At 50.0% G+C, this 16,634-nt stretch overlaps 1 protein-coding gene across 16 annotated transcripts in view; it reads left to right on the forward strand.

Annotated features, from left to right (window-relative positions):
* DTNB (dystrobrevin beta) overlaps positions 1–16,634 on the forward strand; it is a 248,570-nt gene that overhangs the window by 12,725 nt on the left and 219,211 nt on the right. The window lies entirely within an intron of this gene.

Here is a 16,634-nt window from a genome sequence, read left to right on the forward strand (position 1 = left end):
TCTTCATCTGGTTCACTCCCTAAGTGACTGCAACGGCCAGAACTGGGTCAGGCCGAAGCCAGGAGCTGGGAGCTTCTTCGGGGTCTCCCACATGGCTGTAGGGGTCCAAGTATTTGGGTCATCTGTTGCTGCTTTCCCAGGTGCATTAGCAGGGAGCCGGATTGGACATGGAGCAGCCGAGACTCAAACTGGCACCCATATGGGATGATAGCATTGCAAGTGGTGGCTTAACCCCTTAAGCCACAATGCAGGTCCCTATTTATTTATTTGAAAGGCAGAATAAGAGAGGGAGAGACAGAGCAAGAGAGACCTTCCAGCTGTTGGTTCACTTCTCAAATGACTCAGTGGCCAGTGCTAGGCCAGGCCGAAGGCAGGAGCCTAGAGCTCCACCAGGTTTCCCACATGGATGGTAGGGGCCTAAGCACTTGGGCCATCTGCTGCTGCTTTCCCAGGTGCATTAGCAGGGAGCCAGATTGGATGTGGAGCAGCTGGAAATCGAACAGGCACCCATATGGGATGCTGGTGTCACAGGCAGCAGTTTAAACCACTGAGATCATGTGTGACTTTGTACATGCTTGATTTCCATTTGTTTTGCCTCTCGCATGAATTGCCAGCTCACATCTTAATGTCAGTTTTTCTTACCCATTTGTACAAGTGCCATGTATGAGTATATCTTGGGTACTAGTCATTTGGTTATATGAATTACAGACCTATTCTTCCATTCCATGGGTTTTCCAGTGGGTTTTTGGATACATAAATTTTATTTTTAAAGAAATGTAGCTGGGGCTGGCATTGTAGCATAGCAGATAAAGCCACCACCTGCAATGCTGGCATCCCATATGGGTGCTGGTTCCAGACCTGGCTGCTCCACTTCTGATCCAGCTCCTTGTTGATTTGCCTGGGAAAGCAACAGAAGATGGCCCAAGTGCTTGAGTCCCTGCGCCCATGTGGGTGACCAGGAAGAAGCTTGTGGCTTCTGGCTTTGGATTGGCCCAGCTCTAGCCATTTGGGGAGTGAACCAGTGAATGGAAGACCTCTCTCTCTGTCTCTCCCTCCGTATCTCTATAAACTCTGCATTTCAAATAAATAAATAAACCTTTAAAGAAAAAAATGTAGTGTCGCTCCCCCTCTTCGTGGAGGAACGACACAGGACCCTGCGCTGTTCTTTCGTCTGCTCGGCCCTCCCCGGGTTTGCTGCTGGTTCTTCCCGGGTTGGCTACTATCCCTTCCACCTCCGTGGAAGGGCAGTTCCCCCTGGCCACATTCCCCACTTCCGCAGGGGAGCGGCACACCGCCGGCCGGCTCTTCTCAGGGGCCTGCACAGGTGTTCCTTCAGATGTTCCCCATAGATGTTCCTGGTGCATGCCGTCTCCCTCCTCCTTTATAGTCCCCCTCCGCCAATCCCAACTCGGCTGCCCACACGCCAAGCACGCTGCTCTCCAATCAGGAGCAAGTCCTACAGTTCATTAGTTGAACTGGAGGCAGCTGTGCGGAAGCTGTTTACTTCTCTCCCAGCGCCATATTGTGGGAGAGCAGATGCACAGAACAAGTCTCAACTCCAGCAACCCAGTCCAGTCCGGGCTGCTCCCCACAGGAGAGCAGATGCATAGAATAAGTCTCAATTCCAGCAACTCAGTCCAGTCCGGGCCGCTCCCCACAATGTAGCCTAATTTATCAGTTTTAGTTTTCTTTGTGCTTTTGGATTTTGCTTAGAAAATTCTTCTTTGTATTGAAATAAAAAGATACTTTAAACAAGTGTAACAAAAACGTAATTCTAAGTGGCATCAATCACTAATTAAAAGAAACTACGTAAGGGCTGGTGCCACGGCTCACTAGGCTAATCCTCCGCCTGCGGCGCCAGCATCCTGGGTTCTAGTCCTGGTTGGGGCGTGGGTCTGTGCCCCTTTTCCAGTCCAGCTCTGCTGTGGCCCGGGAATGCAGTGGAGGATGGCCCAAGTGCTTGGGCCCTGCACCTGCATGGGAGACCAGGAGAAGCAGCTGGCTCCTGGCTTCAGATCAGGGCGGTGCTGCCAGCCGCGGTGGCCATCGCGGGGTGAACCAACGGAAAAGGAAGACCTTTCTGTCTGTCTCTCTTACTCTCCACTCTGCCTGTCAAAAAAAAAAAAAAAAAAAAAAAAAAAGAAAGAAACTACGTATGGCCACGAAGCATATGCAGAGGTGAGCATCTTCACTAGTGCTCCGAGGAAGAGGAGTCAGGGCCACAATGAGCTGATGCTCACACTGTTGGCAAGGTTGGGAAAGTCTGACAGGCTGGGTGCTGCCGGGGATGTGACCCACAGGCTCCCCGATGCCTCGCTGACAAGAATGTGTGTGGGTGAACTTGAGAAAAACACTTGGCAATTCCTCATTCAGGGGTACACCCAAGATAAACTCTGGCCCAGCGTAGCTAGAGACAGGTACAAGAGTGCTTGTGGCAACCCCATTCGCTGGAGGGTAAAAAAAAAAAAAAAAAACACAGAGCCTGGAAAGCACCCAGATTTTCATCCGTGGGAGAGCAGACGACTGACACGGAGTGTATGAAATTGTGTGGCGGTCGAGACGAGTGAACAGCAGCACGCAGCAGGGTGCATGCCAGCAGTGCACGGGGGGACACCCTCCCAAAGCCTCACACACTTGTGTGTGTGTATGTGAGATGGACTTCCCAAAGCCCGTTAGTTCTCCTTACACTTCCGTGGTTTTGGTACACGAAGGGAATCGTGCAGCTGCTGTGTGATTCTACAACACCTTCCTCAGCCAGGCTAAGAAGCCCTGTGCCCATTAGCAGTGCTCGCTGGTCTCCTTTGGCCCCAGGCTGAAAATCACTGTGGATTTGCTCATTCTGGCCATTTCACGGAATTGGAATCATACCGTATGTGGCCTTTTGTGACCTTTTTAAATTTTTTTTTAAATTTTTTAATTTCAAAGGCAGAGTTATAGAGTGAGAGAGATCTTCCATCTACTGGTTTCACTCCCCAAGTGGTCACAACGGCCAGGGCTGGGACCCAAGTACTTGGGCCAGGCTCTGCTGCTCTTCCAGGCCATTAGGGAGTTGGATCAGAAGTGGAATGGCTGGGACTTGAACCTGCACCCCTATGGGGTGCCAGCACTGTGCCATGACTTTTGTGAAGTGCCTCTTTTTGTCTTCTGTAATTTATACATGTTTTCAGGATTCCTCTCTGTGTGTCTGAACAGTGTTCCATAAGGGGATCTTTAAAAGTTAACGGAAGATGCACATCTTCTCATTCTGCTTCTGCACACACGTCCTCAGCCCCTTGTAACTAGTACAGTTTGTGTGAGTGCACTGCGGTGGATTCTAGCACTGTTTGGCGAGAAGTCTGTCTGCTCCCCATGGAGTTGCCTTGGCACTGTTGTAGACAGTGTGAGGGTTTCTTTCTGGACGCTCCCTGAGTGCATGGATTGCCATTGCTCTCCTGGGGCTGGTACTGCAAGGCATTACTGTGGCTTTCATACAGTCACGGATTTGATGTGCTAGTATTTGGTAGAGGACTTTGCCTCTATGTTCATGAACAGCGGCTGGCAGTCTGTCTTTTCTTGTAGACAGCGGGGTAACGCTGGCCACGAAATGAGTTGGGAGAGTTTCTTTGTCTTCATGACAGGGATCTCTTTTGAGATCTTATAGAATTGAGTCTGGAGATTTCTGATTACAGAAGGCTTTGTGAAACTACAAACCAGTTTCTTTTCTTTTTTTATTTTTTTTAAAGATTTTATTTATTTATTTATTTATTTGAAAGAGTTAGGAGGAGAGGCAGAGAGAGAGAAAGGTCTTCCATCCACTGGTTCACTCAGCAATTGGCCACCACAGCCAGAGCTGTGCCATTCTGAAGCCAGGAGCTTCCTCCAAGTCTCCCACATGGGTACAGGGGCCCAAGGACTTGGGTCATCTACTGCTTTCCCAGGCCACAGCAGAGAGCTGGATTGTAAGTGGAGCAGCTGGGACATGAACTGGCACCCATATGCAATGCCGGCACTGCAGGCGGACGGCTCTACCCACTACGCCACAGCACCGGCCCCAGTTTCTTTAATAATTAAAGGGTTATTCTGGTTATCTGCTTCAGCTCTGGCTGGTTATGGTAATTTATGGTTTTTGAGGCATTGATCAGTTTTATGTAACTTGTCATATGTATAGAATAAAATTGTTTTTCCTCATAGTTTTTTTATTTACTAAGATTTATTTATTTATTTGAAAGGCAAATGGTTCGCTTCCCAAATGGCCACAATGGCTGGGGTCAGGCCAAGGCTGGGAACCAGGACCTTCATCCATGTCTCCCATGTGGGTGGCAGGGGCCCAAGCACTTAGGCCATCTTCTGCTGGTTTCCCAGGTGCATTAGCAGAGAGCTAGAGCCCAAGTAGAGCACGAGGGACTCTTGGGTGGCAGCGTTGCAGGTGGTGGCTTATCCTCTGTGCCACAACACTGGCCCAGTATTTCTTTGAATGTTCACAGGTAGTGATATTCCCTGAGTAGCAATATTGGAAATTCATGCTCCCTTCTTTTTCTTTGTCTTGCTAGTGATTTATCAGTTTTATTGATCTTTTCGAAGATCTAGTTTTTTGGTTTCATTGATTTATGTCTCTCTCTGTCAGTTCAAGCTTAAACCCATTACGGTCAGATAATGTACTTTGTATGATTTCAGTTCTTTTGGATTTGTTAATGTTTGCTTATGGCCTAGGATCTGGTCTTCCTTGGTGAGTGTCTTTTTTTTTTTTTTCATTTGTAATTTCTGTCGCTCCCCCTCTTCGTGGAGGAACGACACTAAACCCTGCCTAGGCTTCATATCCGAGTCACGGCACCATTATGTCGCTCCCCCTCTTCGTGGAGGAGCAACACAGGACCCTGCGCTGTTCTTTCGTCTGCTCGGCCCTCCCCGGGTTTGCTGCTGGTTCTTCCCGGGTTGGCTACTATCCCTTCCACCTCCGTGGAAGGGCAGTTCCCCCTGGCCACTTTCCCCACTTCCGCAGGGGAGCGGCACACTGCCGGCCGGCTCTTCTCGGGGGCTGCACAGGTGTTCCCCTTAGATGTTCCCCTTAGATGTTCCTGGTGCATGCCGTCTCTCTCCTCCTTTATAGTCCTCCTCTGCCAATCCCAACTCTGCTGCCCACACGCCGAGTACGCTGCTCTCCTCCAATCAGGAGCAAGTCCTACAGTTTATTGGCTGAACTGGAGGCAGCTGTGCAGAAGCTGTTTACTTCTCTCCCAGCGCCATATTGTGGGAGAGCAGATGCATAGAATAAGTCTTAATTCCAGTAACTCAGTCCAGTCCGGGCTGCTCCCCACAATTTCCTGCTAACATTGTTTCATATGCTTATTTACCATATGTACATCTTCTTTGGTGAGAGTCTTCTCAGATCTTTTGATCATGTTTTAATTGGACTGTTTTCTTATTGAGTTTTATGAGTTCTTTGTGTAATATGAATACAAGTCTCTTATCAGATGTTTTTTAGAGAAAGGATTTATTATTTGTCTCTCCCTCTCCCTGTTCCTCTGCCTTTCAGAGTTTCCATCTGCTGGTTCACTCCCTACATGGCCAGGCTGAAGTCAGGAGCCAAGAACTCCTTTGGGTTTTCTACATGGGTGACAGGGGCTGAGCACTTGGGTCATCATCTGGTACCTTCTCAGGAACGTTGGTAGGGAGCTGGGACTTGAATGACACTCTGATAGGGCATGCTGTCACTGTTTGCAGCAGCTTAACTTGCCGGACCACAGTGCTGGCTCCCTTTTTATCAGTTTTTTAAAATAAAGTTTTATTTGTTTATTCGAAAGGCAGAGTGACGAGGAGGGAAGGAGAAAGGGAAGGAAAGAAGGAAGGAAGAAATGATAGAAACAGAGAGAGAGGGTGAGAGAGATATTAAGAGATCTTCTATCCCCTGTTTCACTCCCTCGAATGCCTGCAACAGCTGGGGACTAGACCAGGACAAAACCAGGAGCTAGGAACTCCATCTGGGTCTCCCACCTGGGTGGCAGGAACCCAAGTACGTGGGCCATCATCTGCCATCATCAGCCTCCCCGGAAGCTGGATTGGAAGCAGAGAGGGGACTCAGTCCCAGGCACTCTGATGGGGGAATGCAGGTGTCCCATGAGGCTGTTTCACGCTGTGCCACCAGCCCACCCCAGATGTGTGCTTTGAAAGTGTTTTCTTTTAGTTTATTGCTGATTTCCATTGTTCTGATATCTGTTGCAAAGCACTTAATTTTGATCCAATACAGCTTAACGCTTTTTCATTTCATGGACTGTACTTCTGGTATTTTACTTAAAAACTCGTCCATTCAGTTTGACCTTGAGCCTAGAACATTAAACAGCCTCTTCCAGGAAGTTCCAGGTTGAAACCCCCCCCCCCCTTTTTTTTTTGACAGGCAGAGTGGACAGTGAGAGAGACAGAGAGAAAGGTCTTCCTTTGCCGTTGGTTCACCCTCCAATGGCCGCCACGGCTGGTGTGCTGCGGCTGGTGCACCGCGCTGATCTGAAGGCAGGAGCCAGGTACTTATCCTGGTCTCCCATGGGGTGCAGGGCCCAAGCACCTGGGCCATCCTCCACTGCACTCCCTGGCCACAGCAGAGAGCTGGCCTGGAAGAGGGGCAACCGGGACAGAATCTGGCTCCCCGACCGGGACTAGAACCTGGTGTGCCAGCGCCGCTAGGCGGAGGATTAGCCTAGTGAGCCGCGGCGCCGGCCTGAACCCCTTTTAAAGTTAAGAAACGCTGCTCACCGTCTCCTGGCCAGCACGCGTGTGGATGGAGACTGACCTCTGGTTCTGTGACTTGGGTGAGGAGCAGCTCCTGAGTCAGTGGTGCCCGGAACCACTGCAGGAGAACCATCCAGGGAACCATCCAGGAGAAGCCTGAGTGAATGCCCCGAGTGGATTTCTGCATGTGTGCATGGGGGAACTGCAGGAATACGGCGCTAGGAAGTCCTGAGGTCAGAGGTCCTGGAGTTTTATTTGTGCATTAGTGTCACAGAGATTTTGGCAGTTGAAATGGGAAAAAAGGGTGGATGTGGGAGTGATTCCGAGGAAGGAAATGGCAGGATTTGAAATTAGAGCCTGTGAAGGGGGTGGTAGGGGGGTTCTGGTTATCCTGAATTGGGAGGCCTCGAAAGGCAGTGCCAGGAGCCCTTGTGGAGGGACTGGTGATTGTCATTGTCCCAGGGAGCTCACGAGGAGGGAGGTGGTGATCTTCACGGTTATCCCAAATGACAGGGGCCCTGTAATCAGATAGGTCGGCAGACTGGATCCTCCTCACACATGGCTGTTCAGGGCATAAATACAAAGATGCAGGCATTTGCTCACGCAGAGCCCTGGTACCCGTCACTGGGCCCAGGGAAATACGAGTCATTTGTAGTAATCCTAGTTCATGTGTACTCATGAATGTGGATTTTATGTGGTCTGAATTACAAGCTTCTGAGTACTTTGTTTTGGAGGAGAAACCAGTGGGGGAGTGAGATAGGGAAGGGAAGAAAGCAAATAAAGGGTTTGTTATCAGGAAAGGTGCCTGGTGTGGGGACTGCAGCTTACTCCCACGGGGAGCCCTGGAGGCCAGTGTAAACACAGGGCTCCTTAAGAGGGAGGGGAGCTGGAATGTTTACTTATGGTCAGCCACTGCTTGGTGTTGTTTCTAGGACCTGGTCAGTCTGTGCTATTTGATGCCTGTCGTTCAGGGAACAAAATGGACTCCAAAAGTTAGATCCTGCAGGAACAAAAGCAGATCCTCTGGGTGCAGGGTAGATGGAATTGGTAAAGTTGGGGTGGCATGGAGGAGGGGCGTGCTTTTGGCTCCTTCCTCAATACCTGCCATGCATCTCCAGCCTGAGGAAAGAGGATGTAGCCTGCACTGTGGGTAACAAAGTCCCATCCCATTGGGGGTACCTCAGCATCCTCCCCGCTGACCTGAGGGTGAAAGAGCTGGCTCCTCAGTGTTCCTGTCGGTCAGTGAGAGGACTGTTGCCAGGGATGGCAGCTCCTGGTCCTTCCAGGCTGCCCTGGAGGTGGCAAGTCTGACTTCAGTGCAGATGCTGGCGATGGGAGAGTTTTAGTTATGTGTTCAAGGCGTCTAGGTGATGGGATAAAGGCAAGGTCTGCTACCCCTGTGAAGTCAGCAAATGTTGTGGCTGTCGCGTGACCAGCTTTTCCTTAGCATTGGGTTGGTGTGCTGGCTGCTGCTAGCACTCACGGAGCTCCTACTGTGTGCTAGGCATTGTTGCAGGCACCCTCCCTCCCCCTATAACCGTCCTCTGAGAAAGATGCTCAGAGTCATCGCAGGCGCACAGAGGCACGGAAGGGTTCAGGGTTGGGTAGTTCATCCACTGCCCAAGTGGTGGAGTTAGTACTTGTTCAACTTAATTGACTTAAATGCTTATTCTCTTTCTTTGCACTGCTTCCCAAAGGCGTCCCATCACATCCATTTGACAGGTAATGAACTTGAGGTACAGAAATTGAGGGACAGATGAAAAAACCAAAATGATAGAATCCAGGACACCAGCTCTTGCTGTTGAATTCCATGTCAAACAAGTGATTAAAGTTAATGTTGGATTCATGTTTTTAAAATTCCATTGAATAACCTCTCTGAGGGTTTACCAACTTCAGCATGGTTGATTTTTGACCTGTATGATTGTTTTAAAGATTGATTTAATTTTATTTGAAAGAGTTACAGAGGAGAGCCAGAAGCAGAGGCAGGGGAGGGAGAGAGAGAAGGAGAGAGATCTTCCAGTCACTGGTTCACTCCCCAAATGGCCACAACAGCCAGGGCTGGGCCAGGTCAAAGCTAGGAGACAGGAGCTTCTTCTGGGCCATCCTCCACTGCACTCCCGGGCCACAGCAGAGAGCTGGCCTGGAAGAGGGGCAACCGGGACAGAATCCGGCTCCCCGACCGGGACTAGAACCTGCTGTGCCGGCGCCGCAAGGCGGAGGATTAGCCCAGTGAGCCGCGGTGCCGGCCTCCCTGGATGATTTTTAAAAAACACTTATTTATTTATTTGAAAGGTAGAGTTAGAGATCAATCTTCCATCCTCTGGTTCACTCCCCAAATGGCTGCAGTGGCCGGAGTGGGGCTGATCCAAAGCCAGGAGCTTCTTCCAGGTCTGCCACGTGGGTATAGGGGCCTGAGCACTTGGGCCATCCTCCACTGCTTTCCCAGGCCATTAGCAGGGAGCTGGATTGGAAGTAGAGCAGCCAGGACACAAACTGGTGCCCACATGAGATGCCGGCATCCCAGGTTGCAGCTTAACCTACTAGCCATGACGCTGACCCCTGACCTGGGTGATTCTTTGTTGTGGGCTGTGCTGTGCATTGTAGAACATTGGGCAGCTTTCCTCACCTCTGTCGGTTGGATGCCAGCAGCACCCTCCCAACTGTGACAACCAGTAGTAGCATCCCCAGATGTTGCTGAATGTCCCTGCAGGGTTGGGGAGTGGGCACAGATGTCCCTGTTCAGTCTCTAAAGATGATTTTGTCATGACAGAAGCTCATGGCAGTGGCACTGGGGGGAGGGTGGGGGAAGGGCATGGGCATGGGATCAGTGTTTGTGGGTTCATCTCGGCCCTGCCTCTTCAGCAGCTGAGTAAATCACTTGTCTCCTCCGAGTTTCTGTTTTCTTATTTCTGACATGAGCATTGTATCTGCCTGGTGGGCTTGCGATGGTTAAACTTGAGAATGGCAGACTTGCAGAAAGTTGGGAGTAACCGCGTCTTGACATTGGTGAATTTTCCTTCCTATGAACGTGGGATCTCTCCACTGAGTTCCTTTTCACTTCCTTTCCTCTGAGTCTTGTAGTTTTTTCTTCATGTAAATGTTGTGTGTATTTTGTCAGATTTATATGCATTTCATTTTTGAGTGTTAATGTGAAATAGTTGTATGTTTTAAATTCTGCTTATTGCTGGTATATAGTAAAGTGGTTGCTGTTTGCGCATTAAGCTTGTGTCCTGCAACCTTGCTACAATAGTAGCCTTAAGTTCCAGGAGTTTTTGTCAATTGTTTTGGGTTTTCCACAAGTCACGTCATCTGTGAGTGGAATTTTATTTCCTCCTTCTCAGTCTGCGCCTGCCACCGCCTTGTCCCTTCATGGTTTTGACTCTTGTAGTTTTCCAGTGCCAGCTGCTGCCGCTACCGCTTCTGGGAAGAGAGGGAAGAGGGAGAGGAACAGCTGTGGGAGGTCTCCCATGCTGTCTGTGCGTGGCTCTCTGTGAGCCAGAACTGGGGGGTTGCTCCTGGGTTTTGCTCAGTGTGGGGGTTCTGGGTCTACTGTGTTGAGGCCAGGGATACAAAAGCACATCATGGCCACCTGAGTTCCGTGCTCTTCCATGCTTGATCTGCCGACCCTCTTGGAGACCGCAGGTCTGCAGAGGCCTGGTAGGTGCAGACGGGGCATGAGTCAGGCTGGCGTGCGCTTGCCCTGTCTTGCCCGGATCCGGATTGCGCCGGGGGCTGCGCTGTTAGACTTCATGTTGGTCTTGGTCTGGGCTGCAGCTTCACGGGTGGCGGTGAGCGAGGGGGCAGGTGTGTCTTGGTCAGGGAGCGGCCTGCAGCGGTGGGGGGTGGAGGGTCTGGCCGAGGTCTGGCCAGGACAGATGCAGAGCGCTTCGCAGACTGCTTCCTCGCTGGCCATCACGTTCTTCCTCTTCTTCCTCAAACCTTGGAAGTAGTGCGCGGGGGTGGGTGGGGAGTGCACCGGGCTGTTTCTCTGTTTCGCTCAGAACTGCCTGTCCCTTCTCTTCCTTCTTGTCTTGCTCTTTCTCTCCCCTCTTCTTCCTCCTCTTCCCAGGTGCATTAGCAGGGAGCTGGATTGGAAGTGGAGCCTGCAGTCCAGTGGTGACTTAACCCATTGCACTACAAGGACGTCACCCAGGCACACATGTTAAAGACTTAAAAACTATTTAAGTACAAACATAAACTATATTCAATTTTCTAACAGTTGCTGAGCTACACAGCGACAGGTTAAAACTTGAGGGGGGATAAAGGTCTTATAAATGTATTTCCTTTTCACATGTGCTTCTAGTCATTGTTGGTGTACATAAAGGATGAATCAGTAGTTATTGCAATGTAAGTATAATTTTGTTTTAATTTTGTCACTTGACACTGCATATGCAGGTTGGAATGTTGCTTTAACTTCATTTTTTTTTTTTTTTTTTTTGGACAGGCAGAGTTAGTGAGAGAGAGAGAGAAAGGTCTTCCTTCCTTTGGTTCACCCCTCCAGTGGCCACCATGGCCAGCGCACTGTGCTGATCTGAAGCCAGGAGCCAGGAGCACTTGGGCCATCCTCCACTCCACTGCCTTCCCGGGCCACAGCAGAGAGCTGGACTGGAAGAGGAGCAACCAGGACAGAACCAGCACCGCAACTGGGACTAGAACCCGGTGTGCCGGCGCTGCAGGTGGAGGATTAGCCTAGTGAGTCACGGCGCCGGCCTCATGATTTTTTTTTTTTTTTTTTTTTTGACAGGCAGAGTGGACAGTGAGAGAGAGAGACAGAGAGAAAGGTCTTCCTTTTGCCGTTGGTTCACCCTCCAATGGCCGCCGTGGCTGGCGCGCTGCGGCCGGCGCACCGCGCTGATCCGATGGCAGGAGCCAGGAGCCAGGTGCTTTTCCTGGTCTCCCATGGGGTGCAGGGCCCAAGCACCTGGGCCATCCTCCACTGCACTCCCTGGCCACAGCAGAGAGCTGGCCTGGAAGAGGGGCAACCGGGACAGAATCCGGCGCCCCAACCGGGACTAGAACCCGGTGTGCCGGCGCCGCTAGGTGGAGGATTAGCCTAGTGAGCCGCGGCGCCGGCCCCTCATGATTATTTTTAAAAGACTTGCCAACTGTGTGTTATAGCTCCAATTTTGAGAACTTTGACGTGCGTACGTGAACCATTGTGCAAACTTCTGAGGACATGAGAAACCTTGTTTCTGAAGCAGCTGTCAAATCCCTGTAGCTGCCTGTGTCTTCACGACCTTCACACAGTGGGGTCAAATCTTAACTTGGGATTAGTTTCTAAAATCAGTGGGTAAGAGAAAAATCTAGTATGGAAAAAATAACTGTTGGAATTTCCTGGGGAGAGAGATGTCCGTTATATATGAAGTCCAGCGTGGCCAGTTTTTCCTTGGGATTTGGGTTACTTTTTTTTAAGATGTATTTATTTGGAAGGCAGAGTTTGGGGGTGGGAGGAGAGAGAGAGAGCCCTTCCGTCTGCTGGTTCACTCCCCAAATGGCTGCCATCTGCTGGTTCACTCCCCAAATGGCTGCAATGGCTGGGGCTAGACCAGGCTGACGCCAGGATCCAGGAACTTCTTCTGGGTCTCCCATGTGGGTGCAGGAGCCCAAGCACCTGAGCCATTAGCAGGGAGCTGGAACTGTGAATGGAACCAGGACTCAGACCCAGGCATGTCCGTTGGGATGCAGGTGACTTAACTTCTAGCTAAGTGCCCACCCTAGGGGCCTACAGGTTTGAATAATGAGAAGCAGAAGTCCTTTACCCAACTGGTGTTTGCCCTCTCTGAGGCCAGAGATAGGTGGGTGGAGCAGGAAGGTTCAGATTCCTTTCTTCCTCACACTGTCCTGGTGGGGGTGCTGATGGTGTGTAATTGTCCATTTTATTCAACTTTCTCCCAGCTGAGAAAATACATATAGTTGAGCAGTTGAGTCTGTGTTAGTTAAATGTGATGTGACCATTTCATTTGGTATCTCAGATCATTCTGATGTACATTTGTATGTGTGGCTTGATTCAGGTTTCTAATAATTGCATGACTTCAAGATACAATCATTTTGTCAGTTTTGGGTGTCCATTTTGTGTTTTATTAATTTGAGAAAGTCCAAAGACTTTTTTTTTTTTTAAAAAAAAGATTTATTTATTGATTTGAAAGAGTTACAGAGAGAGGAGAGACAGAGAGAGAGAGAGAGATCTTCCATTTGCTGGTTCACTCCCCAATTGGCTGCAACAACTGGAGCTGTGCCGATCTGAAGCCAGGAGCTTCTTCCAGGTCTCCCATGCCGGTGCAGGGACCCAAGGACTTGGGCCATCTTTTACTGCCTTCCCAGGCCATAGCAGAGAGCTGGATCGGAAGTGGAGCAGCTAGGCTTCCAACCTGCGCCCATATGGGATGCCGGCGCTTCAGGCCAGGGTGTTAGCCTGCTGCGCCACAGCGCTGGCCCCCAAAGACTTTCTTCAAGCACATGAAATCAGATAACATCTATTATTCATTACAGGATGAGACCCTCCTCCCTGGGTTGTAAACTGCCTGTGGAGTGGTAGTGACAATGATGATAATAACAGCAACAAGAATAGGAACAGCAGCTACCGTTGCTCTGTGCTTTCCTTGGCCCACGCACCAAGCATTTGCTGTGCTCACCCCTCTCACAGGAGTCTGAGCTACGTGCGGGTGAGGACGGGTCCTCTGTTCCCTGCAGGTTCTCAGCACCTCTCACTTCACCTGCTGCAGAACTGGCCAATAAATATGTGTCATGTGACGGCTTCATGAGGCGTGCATATTTTTTAATATGTTTTCACATTGAGGGATGAATCTTCGACTAATGAAAGCACTTCCCCAAGTATAGATTTCCAGTAATGCAACTGGAACTGACTCACACAGATGGTGGTGGTGATTCTGATGGGTGGAGGAGGGGGCATGCTGACCTAATGGCAGCCAGACATGCATAGTAGTGCAGTATTCATTATTATTGCCTTAGGTCAAGTTGGCAAGCTTTTTCTTAAAGAACCAGATGATCAGCATTTTAGACTTTCTACCAAATAGCATGAAAGCAGCCATAGACAATAAATATAAGGATGTGTGTGACTGTGTTCCAGTGAAAGTTTGCTTGCACAAACAGGTGGCAGGTTGGATCCAGTCCAAGGTAGTACAGTTCCTCTGGTTTTCCAGTCTCTCATTTGGGTGAGGTATTGGTGCCAGTGCCAAGGGCAACTGGGAATGCTGGTGTGGACTCCACCAGGCCCTCTGTGTGGGATGTGGGCGTTCTTTTTAAAGGTTTACTTATTTATTTGAAAGGTAGAGCTACATAAAGGCAGCGAGAAAGAGAGAGATCCTCTATCTGCTGGCCCACTCACCAAGTGGTCACAGTAGCCAGAGCAGAGCTAATCCGAAGCCAGGAGCCAGGAGCTTCCTCTGGGTCTCCCATGCGGGTGCAGGGGCCCGAGGACTCAGGCCATCCTCTCTGCTTTCCCAGTCCACAGCAGAGAGCTGGATCAGAAGCAGAGCAGCGAGGACTCGAACCAGCACCCACATGGGATGCTGGCATGTAGGCTGTGGCCTTACCTGCTGCACCACAGTGCCGGCTCTGGCCCCGTAGGCATTCTAAGTGGCAACTTAACAGGTACCCCAGCGTCCCAGGAACACATTTTTGAATATCTTTTTTTCCTTTGTAACCAGGGCTTCTGGAACCAACTCCTGGTTTTCACTCTGAGACTTAATTGTGTGTTTTTTGTTTTGTTTTGTTTTGTTTTGCTCTTCCTGGTTGCTTTTTTCTTTGGCTTTATATCTAAAATCCTTCCATCTTGGGGACAGATTATTTAAGTAACCATCACATATATTGAAGCCTACTTGGTATCATTTCAGTGATTAGGAGAGGGCCATCTTAGTAATCAGAATATTAACTGGAACGTTAAGGAACACATGCATTTTCTGTTTCTTTAGAATTTTTTTTTTTTTTGAAGAGTATTTGAAAGGCATAGTTACAGAGAGAGAGAGAGAGAGACCGAGCTTCCATCTGCTGGTTCACTCTCCAGATGACTACAATAGCCAGGGCTGGACAAGTTTGAAGCCAGGAGTCAGGAGCATCTCCTGAGTCTCCCACATGGATGGTAGGGGCCCAAGCACTTGGGCCATCCGCCACTGTTTTTCCAGGTGCTTTAGCAGGAAGCTGGGTCAGAAGTGGAGCAGTTGGGACTTGAACTGGCACCCATATGGGATGCCAGTGCCACCGGCTGCGGCTTCACCCAGTGTGCCACAGTCTGGCTCTGAGAAATAACCTTTTTAAAACTAGGCAACTTTGGCTGGCACCGTGGTTCACTAGGCTGACCCTCTGCCTGTGGCGCCAGCACCCCGGGTTCTAGTCCCGGTTGGGACACCAGATTCTGTCCCGGTTGCTCCTCTTGCAGTCCAGCTCTCCACAGCACACCAGCCATAGTGGCCATTTGGGGGGTGAACCAACAAAAGGAAGACCTTTCTCTCTGTCTCTCTCTCTCACTATCTATAAGTCTCTCTCACTAACTGCCTGGCAAAAAATAAAATAAAACTAGGCAACTTTAATGAATTTGCAGTTTGTATAGTTATCGTTTAATTTGTGATTCCAAGGTTTTTGAAAAATGATTTGCAGCAATTAGATCTTTTACAGAAATCATTTGGTTTTATGCTGTTTATCTAGATGTTTCTTCTGTCATAGAATGACAAGAACTTAAGCTGAAATTGTGACAGATTTTGCACCAGTAGAGTCTGTGTGATGGTGTATTTGTGTTCCAGCTTTCTAGGCATAGAGATTGGAAAATATGCATGTACAAGAACAGTTGTATAGGAAATTGAATGAATGAATTAGGATTCTACTTCACCACTTCTGAGTTATGGGCCCTTGAGTAAATTAGTATTCTTTCTCAAGTGTCTGTTTCCTGTTCTATAAAATGAGGACATCAGTAATTCCAGCACGTAGGTGTTTTGTGAGGACTAAATGAGGTGATCATGATATGATCACTGGTCAGTGTAAATTAGTACTGTGTGTAGAAAAGTTACTTTTAGGAGCTCCTTGGGTCCGGGGATGAATACTGCTCCTATTTAAATATAGAAACAGAAGAGGGGGCCAGCGCTGTGGCATAGTGAGTAAAGCCACCACCTGCAGTGCCAGCATCCCACATGGGCGCTGGTTCGAGTCCTGGCTGCTCCACTTCCAATCCAGCTCTCTGCTATGGCCTAGGAAAGCAGTAGAAGATGACCCAAGTTCTTGGGCCCCTGCACCTGCGTGAGAAGACCCAGAGGAAGCCCCCGGCTCTTGGTTTTGGATTGGCACAGCTCTGGCCATTGCCGCCAATTGGGGAGTGAACCAGCAGATGGAAGCCCTCTCTCTCTCTCCCTCTCTCTCTCCCTATTGCCTCTCCCCTCTCCCCCTCTCCCCTCTCCCCCTCTCTCCCTCCTCCCCTCCCCCTCTCCCCCTCCTCCCCTCCCCCTCTCCTCCTCCCCCTCTCCCCCTCTCCTCCTCCCCCTCTCCCCCTCTCCTCCTCCCCCTCTCCCCCTCACCCTCTCTCCCTCCTCCTCCCCCTCTCCCCCTCACCCTCTCTCCCTCCTCCCCTCCCCCTCTCCTCCTTCTCCCCCTCTCCCCCTCACCCCCTCGTCCCCTCCCCCCTCCCCCCTCCCCCTCTCTCCCTCTCCTCCTCCTCCTCCCCCTCTCCTCCTCCCTCCCTCCTTCTCTCTCTGTGTAGCTCTGACTTTCAAATAAATAAAATAAATCTTAAAGAAGAAGAAAAAGAAACAGAAGAGGCAGGCATTGTGATGCAGCGGATTAAGCTGCTGCATCCCATCCTGGAAGTCCTGGCTGTTCCAGGCTTCTGATCCAGCTTCCTGCCAGTGCATAGCCTGGGACACAGCAGGTGGTGGTGCAAGTGCTTGGGCCCCTGCCACCCAGCTTGGGAGACCTGGGTGGAGCTCCAGGCT

Source organism: Oryctolagus cuniculus, chromosome 2, assembly GCF_051225735.1.
Source record: "Oryctolagus cuniculus isolate XC-2025 breed Fujian yellow rabbit chromosome 2, ASM5122573v1, whole genome shotgun sequence".
Classification (NCBI taxonomy): Eukaryota; Metazoa; Chordata; class Mammalia; order Lagomorpha; family Leporidae; genus Oryctolagus; species Oryctolagus cuniculus.